Raw genomic sequence first — 10,507 nt, 5'->3', positions numbered from 1 at the left:
TGTTAATTCCTTTTTTCCTTACATTAAGTCAATATTTATTAGCACCAGTTGGGGTTTTGTTTTCATCTTTTTCAAAGAAGAGAGCTTTGTCACAGAGACAATCACTTCACATTGAGGAGATGACATAAAAAAGGGTGAAGGAGAGTTGTCTTGTGCTGGGAACATCGGTGCCGTTCTTGGAAAACAATACTATCGGAAATGGAAATGAAAAATATATTTTCTGCTGGTGGGAACCTGAAATGAGGCTAAAAGAGGATTTGATGTCTCAGAAAAGCAATCATTACAAGGGGGAATGCGGGACTTTAGCATCCATTTGTGCAAGTTCTCTGCCTGAATACCCTCTTGGGGAACTGAAATTTGGCTCCGGTCTGGTTCTGAACATCTGTTGAATGGAATTTTAAAAAGGCACAGATTATAATCTTAGTTTCTGTTGACTGTTAAGGATGATAAAGTAAAAGAAATGGATGTGCAAGTATGTTTGGGGTGTTTTGGTTTGGTTTTGAAATAATTAGCTGCATGAATGTTCCGTGCTCTGCACTACTGATTACCTGGTTGTAGATGCGTTTGCCATACAAAATACAGCCTCTGCTCCTTTCTGGAGCTCTCTAATTCCCTTTGAATACTTCCTTAGCAGGCTTTCAAGTTTTATTTTTTCCTAACAGGAGACTCTTAGATTTTGGTGTCTCTGACCATTTTTGCACAAAGAATGTGAGGTATTTGAGGGGAAATCTTGAGAACTGTTGGGTATTCCCAGAACTGGGGCCGTTTGCTTAGATTCACATCCTGCCCACCTGTCCTCTGCTGGGTTTCTGTAAATGCAATCGCTTTGTGTCCACTCTCTCTGGATAGTACTACTTCAGCATCTCTTTCTGCAGTGTTTGTGACCTCCTGTTATTCGGGGAGCTCTTCACTGTAATTTTCCTTCCTATTTTTTTTTTTTGCCTTTTTTTTTTGCAGGCTGATGCTTTTGCTGTTGTTTTATATTCCAAGCAAGGATCCTTGTGAATGCTTCAGCTCCAAATTTAGGTCATCTCCGGTGGAAGAAGGAAGACCTAAAAAGTAAAAATATTTCAACGTGCCTTTAAAAGTGACAACTCTTTTTGTAAAAGAAAGGTACAAACTCATTGTATCTTGTGGCTGATGGACTGGGGGGGGTTGGAAGGTGCCTTTTTTGGTTGAGAATGAAAGCCAAGTATCTTCATGTGAATGTACTTTCTTTCCTATATGCTTCCCTGGTCCTTTTCATTTTCACACCTGCTTTGAGCTTTGATCACTCAAATTATTCATAGACTTGCCCTGGAAAAAGAAGAGAGTGACCTCTTCCCATCTGGAGTAGATGGATTTACCATCAATAATTGTAAATGGACTTGGATGACTTAGTAATGGGTTTTACGCTTGAAATTCTTAATTCTGTGATTTCATTGAGTTTTAAGACTTCTGCGCATGGCCTTTTCTGAACTGATAAGTTACAACGCAGAGATTTATTTCTTGCAAATTATCTCCTAGCACTGGGCTCCCATCTGCAAAGAGCTCATGAGCCCCTCAAGAACTGCTGAGTCATCAAAGAGCGCACGTCTTCCACAGGACCAGGCCTTTAAGTTGCAGTCGTCTTTTCTTCTGTAATTGCATACGATGTCTTTCATGACAGAGAACCTCGAGACAATTTCTGAACTCCACAGCCACAAAAGCAGTGCCTGTTGGGGGTTATGCAGTCACACTGATTCTGATTTAGCAGCCCCTCAGCCTGAGGGTATCTCAGGCACCTAGAGCCAACTGCTTCTCAATTTCAGTGTGTTGCCGGAAGCAGCAAGCTGGAATTGATAGATATCTGTTGCTATTGCCAGCAACTCTGGCTTTTCTGGTACTTTAGTGGCTTAAATTACTAAGAAACTTGTGAGCATGATTGGTTTGGTTTTTGCTCTTCCTAGCCAGCGATCTGCAGTTTTATGTATATTAAATGTGCTAAGCTTCATCTGGCCTAGATGTATAATAAATACCTTAGTAAATGCAGTTAAGTCCAGTTTATTAACGCAGAAGAGATTTCTTTCTTATCTGAATTGTTCCTCCATTCAGGAGGAGAGAAGCCTTGCATAGCTGGAGTTCACCTCATAAATCACCCAGACAAATGGAACTCGTGGCAGAAGAAGATACAAAATGAGACTCATTGTGATTTAAACTCAATGAACTTCGTGGTGTTCTGCTGTGGCAATGTGCTTGGCATGAGGCAAGAGGAGGCAACAAATGCACCTTCATGATGGAGGGACTTCCATGGGCTCAGCAATCCCGTGGTGTTATTTAATAGCTGCTCCATATTCCTTTACCAGTGTCTTTTGCAAACAGTGCTGCCATCTTCTCACTGTTATGCTTCCTCTGATGCTCAGAATGCAATGATGTTTTCAGTAGCTGCAAACAGGTTCTTGGTCACTTTGGTGTCTGCTCGGCGCTCTCTCGGTTCACAGAACAAGGTTTGTTACTTCCTGGCACTGATGCACTGGTCCTTGCAGCTGCATGGAAGGGCCACTTAACAAATCAGCAGCTCTTCCCAGGTTTTATTAACCCAAGTTTAGCCTTTAGTGATTCGTAAACAGTTAAAATCTGTAGCCCAGCCATTGTTCTTAGCAATTCCTAAGACTTGTCAACCAAACTGCCCCCTTGCCATCCCCATTTCAGTGTCCTGCTCATCTCGTCTGATGGCTCTGTTGGAGATGGACATCTTTAAGATGGTGATATTTTTGGTGCAAAGAAAGAACATGCTCTTCAGCTTCTGAATGTGGGCTTCTGTAACACTGGTTGCTAGTTTCTCCTTCCCCTGCTTCCCATATTTGGTTGAATGTGCATTGGTATTAACTCTAATGACTTCATAAACTAATGATGGACTTCACTAAGGGCCTGTCACTGGCTGGAACAAATCCTGCAGGAGAAGAAGCAGCAACTGCTTTTTTTCCTAATTTCTAACAAGTATTTGAAACATAAATGTTCAGAATAGTTACTGGTTTCCACACATTCAACTGAACTGTATTGTCTGTGCAACCCCAACAGCTCATGTGGCTTTGGAGGGCAGGTTCTGGACCAAATGATGCTCATGTATGGGCTTCATCTCTTCCTGATCCCGTCACAACATTGTGGCTGTTCCTGATGATGAGAACTCTTCTAAGCTTTGTTTGGTCTTCTGCCTAATTTAATCAATTCATCTTGTCTTTATTCAATACAAGGTTATTTTCTACTTTTAGCTCTTGTATAATGTCTTCATTACTTATTGATTACAATTCTGAAATAGTTGGAGGCTCAGGGGGTTCTTTTTTGATTCAAAAAGTGTTTTGATGAATACATTTGTTGGCACCTGCAAAACCTGTCCTTGTTTCCTCCACTCTTTTCATCTTTACTTTAAGGACCCTTCACAACAATCTCAACTCCCCTCATTATGATGGGTCTTCCCTTGAACTAGATGAGAGCTTCCTGTTGGTGTTTTGTCATTTCTGAGTAAGGAAGGTCTGGTATCTTGCAGCTCAGTTGTTGCTTTGCTTCCTCAGCTCTCCCAGGGGTCTTGCACACGCTTTCAGTTCTGCCTTACGTTTTGATTTTGTGAGGTTCCCTACTATTTACATTTCCTCACGTATATCCTCCTCGTACCATCTGCTACCTTATGTCTTGCTCATCTCTGAAATTGAGTGACCATATTTCATGTGATGCTGTTCTACATTATTTTCTTAATATTTAATTAAAAGCTTCTGAAAGAACAAAACAAATTAGAATCCACCCTGTGCAGACACTTCCACTGATGTTAAGGTGAATAAGGACCTTCAAACACCTCGACACAAATGAATTTGTAACCAACATTTTGTATGTTGTTTATCCAAAAGGTATCTTATCAAATCAATGAGGAGAGTTTTATTACTGACAAAGCTAAGGTTATTATTAAAGAATGCTGTCTTCTCTAGGAACACCTTTTCTTTGGAATTCAGCAGTTCCACTCAGTAGTATTTACTTTTGAGTGAGTGTGTGGCTGTGCCTTGTTAGATAAAAGCTGCAGCACTGTTTCATTGAACTTAGTTCCTGACCTACCTTCTGAGGCCATGTCTACAAAGGGAAGATACATCAATCTGGTTTGTTTGATCTAATTACAGCTCTTTAACTATATTGAGCACAAGCAGCTAACCCCACTTTGTTATGCTGATTTAAGGTATTTTCAATGTTAATCGGGTGCACAGTGCTTTCTTTTATCAATTTACCTCTCAACATATTCTGGGCAGTTATCCCATGGAGTGCTGTTCTGCTACTCAACCCCACTGGGGGTTTTCACAGCGTGTTGACAGGGAATTCTCAGGAATTGGGGGATTCTGTAGGTCACCCTGACAAATGACTATTCCTTTTCTCCTGGCTTCCATGGATTTTTTTGCTTATGCAACTTCTTTTTCAAAATGCAGCAAGGTTGCATGAAGAAGAAACTGGTAAATCCATTACAGTGCACATTCCTGTGAGGCTGCACAGGTGGAAGGGTTTAGTTGTGTGCCTCATAGGGCTTTTGCTGCTTTGATAGTAGAAGAAACACATAAAGAGAAACAGGAAGATGTAATCAACCTGCTACCTCTGTACAGGATTTCTCTGAGCGGTTTACTCACTGGTATACTGTTTCTGGGTGTAGTCAGCTAGCAGGGACTGATAGCACCAGGTACCAGTGCAGCACTGGGATGGCCACAAGTGGCAGCCAAGCATCGGGGGGACAACATCGTGTTCCTGGAAACCTGTGCGGAGGCAGAATACAGAACGTCTCTTAACAGGCAGGAGCCCATTGCCCTCTCTGGGGGATCAGCGTTTCTGAAAACGAGCCAGTTTTATGTCAGGCATGTTGTCATGGGATTTTATGTTATTTTTTATGCATGTATCTGGAGAAGGTGCTGATCTTCTGTGTCATAAAGCTTGGCAGTGCATAAGAAATTACCTACAGTTTTTCCCAGGCACTGTCCGTGAATCAAATGGGGGGCGGGGGGGGTTCAAAGACTTAACATGGTCTGTTGAGCCCCGAGAAAGAATTTATGAACATAGAGAACAACTTCTTAATGGTTGTGCATGGCTTTGCTCATCAGAGAAGGTGATTTACCATTGCATGGGTGTAGAATGGTATTACAAAACTTCTTCAGAACAAACTCATCAGAAACCTGAGCTTGCCCTGATTTGTACAACATTTGTAAGAGGCAGGGAAAGACACACTGACAGGTGGCTGGGAGCAAGGAGTGGAGACACACTTTCAGTGTTATGAATATCCAGTGTAAAAATAGCCATTTTATAAGGAAAATACAGTTTGATGAACAAGAGGTAATGGAACAAATTAATCAAAGGAACAGGGTCTGTATTAACAATTACCGCAGGTGATGTCAGTTGAGGTGAAGCTTTTCAACCAAAGTGTATCTAAAGATTTTCAGTTAGCAAGATAAAATTAATAAACCAAGAAACATTGAATCTGAAATGCCTTGTAAACTTTAAACTCAGAGTGCAGAGGGATTATTCACATACATGATGCACTTAATGCAGCCCCTCATCTCCTCTGGAGCTGGCGGTTGAAGGGAAGTCCTCAAGTCACTGACTGAAATGGTGGCCTGAGATGGTGGCCCAGAATGGACAGTGGCCCTGAGTGGCATTGTCTTCATCTAAAAGTCCACTTTTGTAATTGAAATATTCCCTTCTCACCACTATTCTTCTTCCTGTATTTGCTATAATAAGAAATGTAGCTGTCAGAGAGACATCAGGAGATCTGTAGGTCCCATGCTGACTGTATGACAGGAGGGAGATGCTTCTCTGTATCTCACAGGGATGTTCGTGTATCCTCTCCTTAACAAAACCTGAAGTGCAGGGCATTCCACAACTTCCCATACTGGTGTTTTAATTGTTTAAACATTGCTTTTGTTACTTTACCAAATCTTGAATTAAACCTGTTCCCAAGAAAAAGATCCCAAGAAGGGCAGCCATGGGTGGTTTGCTAAAGAGTATTGCTGGAGCAGGTATGTGTTGTCTGGAGAAATTAAGAGACTGGAGATGGAAAGAGATAGGTGATACATATTCCTATTGATGTTATTTATGATGGAAACAAAAAGCCCTTAGTGAAAACTAGAAACACCTCCTGGGGTAGTGCAATACTTTGGCTTTTTGGAAAGCTTTACCCTTAGAGAAGCTTGTTCTTTCATCAGTTCCCTGCAGAACCAGAGGAACATCTCACTGCTGAGGCTGACTACAAGGATCGCTGTTTAGTTCTCCGTCCAAGCACTGTGTGATGGGAGGATTTGCTGAGCTTGTGTGTACTCCAGAGCCAGGTCAGGCTGTGTATTATTCAGTCTTTATTTCATGCTCTTTATGTTCTTGTGACCCAGATGAATTTAAGAGGGATCTGGGCAGTGTTCAGTTTTCTTGTTTGTTTCTCATACTTTTACCTATCTGAATCCAGTTCTTTGCACCATGATGCAGTCTCTAATTAGAATTGAAACCATACAAACTGCCTCCTCAAACTCTTGTCTCATTCCATGAATGGTTTGTTTTCAGATTCTTCTTTTATCCTTGTTATTTGATGTTTGCTTACATATTTTATTGCATATAATTCAAGTGCTGCAGTAAATACAGAATTACTAATGGTAATGGATTTTCATTATGCTTTTCATTATAGCCTCTGAATACTTTTTAACCACTGTAAATGTATCTTCACAACATTGCAAAGAGATTTTCCTCTCATTTCACTGATGCAGAGCTGTCAAAGTTCTCCCCTGTATCTGTCTGTTCCACAGTGACAATAAACAGATTCCCAACTTGCCCCAGTAAACTTCATTCATCATGCACGAGGTTACAGGTGAGATTTTGGAAGCAACTGCTGGTGCTGGTTATCCCCCTAACACTGGGCTTGAGGAGCCTCCACTGTCTGCCTCACATCAGACTTTCAACCATACCTCTTTTTGGCCACAAGGACATCAGGCTCCCAGCATAAAACCAGCCCCTTTCAGCCTGATAGCCCCACCAGAAGGATCTTTTCAAATCTAATTTTTCTGATAAGACATTCTGTTCTATCATCTTCAATGTCCTCAGGCATTTCTTTGGTGCTAACATAACCCTTTAGTTTAAATACCTGTGTTCAAGCCATAATCTGTGTGTACAAACTAACCCTGTCCTATCTCAGCCTTTCTTTTGTTGGAGTGGTATGGTTTAGGCATGCAGTTAGCTGAAATAAAACTTTATTCTTTCCTCATGATAGGTTCTTTGCTCTTAAAACCGCTTTAGGAAGCCTCTTCTATACCTATTCTAGTTTCCATTCTTGAATATAAACTGTACCCAAGATTGTGCAAGAGAGCTGCCGCCGGAACATCTGGATGTGCCTCACCTGGTCTTTAGATCACATTTGTCATCTTCATTTTTGCCATGTTTAGTCATTTCTATGACTAAATCATGCTTCTGAGTTTCATCCTTCTCTGTTAACTGTGATGAGTTCCTAGTTTACAAGAATTTTGGCTGTTAGTCCCTTTGTGAACAGCCTTGTGATTTGCATTAATCTTATTACTGCATTCCACCAGTCTATTCCTCAGGATTCCTGTGCTGTTCCAGAACCTCATCCAATTCTTCATTTAGGATATTCCAGTCTTCTGTACTGATGCTTTTTGATGTTGTCAGTTATGAGCTATATGAACTCTTCTTTCAATTCTTTGTGCTTATGTCACTTAAAAACAATAGCATCAGTTCTGAGACTGATGCTGAAGGACCTTGAAAGCTCTCACTTTCCAGCCCAAAGTACCCATGCCAACCCAGCTCAGCATGGGGGGGGTTCAGTCATTCTTTTACCCACAAAACTTTTCTTGTGCTAATCTTCATATTTTCCAGTTTAACTTTTATTTTCCCATATGGCACCAGATCAGATGCTTTGCTGAATTTTAGATGGGTGAGATCAACTGTGTTTTCCTTTACCAAGAAAACTCGGCTTCCTTATCAAAGCAAGACATCAGATTTGTCTAGCATGATTGATTTTCTTAAACCTATGTTGAATTTTGTCTCTTTATTTTCCTCCACATCTTTTCCCCTTCCAGGGAAAAAATAACTCCAGTTTTACATCTCACTGAGGTCAGGCTTGTTAGTCTCTGCTTGTCTGGACATCACTTTCCAAATCTCTGGCTTGCGTTTGGAGGTTTTTTCCCTTTCTCCCCATGGCAGGATGTCAATTTTAGATTATTTTGTATCCCTGGAGGTGGTAGGAGAAAAAAATCACTCATTTGTGTCACAACTTAACTGCTGTTTGGTTCGGCTTTTGTTTGTTGGTGGGGGTTTTGTGTTTTTAAAGAGAGATGCTATATCATAGCTATGGATACAGGAAAAAGTAATGAATTTTTGAAGTATTACAAAGTCCTTTCCAAAAAAAATTAGTAATGAAAAGCTTCTTAACCAATGACAGGACCAGGGGTGATGGGTTTAAACTAAAACAGGGGAAGTTCAGGTTAGATACAAGGCAGAAGTTCTTCCCTGTGAGGGTGCTGAGGCGCTGGCACAGGGTGCCCAGAGAAGCTGTGGCTGCCCCATCCCTGGCAGTGTTCAAGGCCAGGTTGGACACAGGGGCTTGGAGCAAGCTGCTCTAGTGGAAGGTGTCCCTGCCCGTGGCAGGGGTTGGAGCTGGAGGAGCTTTAAGATCCTTTCCAATCTGGGATTCTATGAATCTTTCTGAGCATGTTGGGCTCAGGTACCTGATTATAAAGACAGGAATGTGAGCACTTCAGTTTTGGTGGGGATTTTGTTGTTTTGGGTGGGGTTGGTTTTTTTTTTTGCTAGATATAACCACTATTTTTATAAATCTTTGAGAACTATCTCTCTTTTATGATTCCTCAGCATGTCTGGAGCTCAGGATTCTGGTTTACAGAGAAAGTGAACAGTTCTGACCAATGCCTTTGTTTTGCTGAAGGCACACATGATACTATCAGCTTTTATAAAGAAGTAATATTGCATAGGTTTGATTGTTGCAATTATTGTATGAAATATTTGACCAGTTCTTCGTGCCTACCTTTGTACATCTGAAATGAAGGGACATTACTGTGTTCTTCCCATAGTATGAATAGTTCATAGTTTGTATGTTCTTTCTCTGTATTGTGCGTGTGCCTATATAGCATCAACAAAATCTCTGAAGATCCAGTTTTGTGAGGGATTTTCAAAGCCCATCAGAAGACCTGAGCCCCAGGAAACTTCAGCTGTTGCAGAATTTCACCTTCAGTACTAGAATGAATTTGCCAAACGGGGGTATTTTACATAAAAGCATGGATTCGGTTGACTTCCCTAGAGACTGATCCTGGTTTGAGCTGAGCTCCCCGTACTGATGAACTGGCGTCTTTTACAAACCAAAACCTCTTTATCCTATTTCAGAAGCAGATTTTTTCCCCTTTGTTTTCTCCAATGTGCACATCCTCCTTTTCTTGAGCTAGGAGCTGGGATGAGTATCCTGGGTGGATCCTGCAAAGTGCTGAGCACACGATTAAGTTTAAGGGAGTATATGCTTAGAAATCACCGGTACTGCTGATGTTTAAAATTACCCATAGACTTAAGTACTCCGGTGGCCTGAGGCCAGTGGCTTTTGCATCTTCCAGGGCTGAGCCCTGAGGAGACTACAGTGCGCGGCTGCAGCTGAACTTCCCTTTCCCATTTTAAACAGAATGTTTAAAGCCCAAATTCTAACAGCTGTTCAATTAAAACTACTTATTTTAGATGTGAGGAATGCAATAGGCACACTCCACACGCCCGGCTTCACTCCTCTCCAGCTCTCAGTGCAGGGCTTGCAGTTTTCAGTGGTGCTCCGTTCCTCCTGTATCCTCTTCCATCTTTTCCATCTGCTTCATTCTGTTTGGAAAATGGCAATGTAGAATGTGTTTGGTGTAACCTTAATCCTGACCAGCATCTGGGCTCCGTTTAAAAAAAAAGCAGCATTTACTGCAGGCAAGGTTTCTGTATATGTTTCCCTGCTTTAGTAAAACAAAGTTGGGGGGGGGGGGGGGGTAAAAAGGGAGAACAACTAAAAATAACCGAAGCAAAAATAAGCTTTATTTTAATGGACCTCTTCATTAATGGGGAGGTTTTAATGTGTTTTCTTGCTTCCATGGATGAGGTGGGGTGTTTGCTGTTCCCTCACCTCTGTTGTGTGTTTGTGTGTTTTAAGTCCTCTTTTAACAGCCACGCTGTTAATTACTCGCAAAGATGCAGAACTTAAAGCCACCATAAGCGTGTTAAGAACTGAAATCCTCGTGTGACGCCTTCTGCCGTCTCCCTGCTGAACTTCCACAGCCCTGGCCGCGGTGTCAAACCCTGCTCCAGACCGGTGGGAGGATGCAGCCCTGGTGCCCCGGCCGGGAGTGCAGCCCCCCCATCACCCCAGGGCAGCCCGTGAGGGGGTGGCCGGGTCCCGGTGCCACAGAGCTCGCTCCGGGGGGCTCCTCCAGCCCGGCCCGGGGGTTTTGGGGGACACTGGGGAGCTGCGGGGCCGTGGCGCTCGATGGCTGCGGGACGG

Source organism: Psittacula echo, assembly GCF_963264785.1.
Source record: "Psittacula echo genome assembly, chromosome: 21".
NCBI classification, from domain to species: Eukaryota; Metazoa; Chordata; class Aves; order Psittaciformes; family Psittacidae; genus Psittacula; species Psittacula echo.
The sequence above is the reverse complement of the archived record's forward strand: the minus strand, read 5'-3'. Positions refer to the sequence as shown.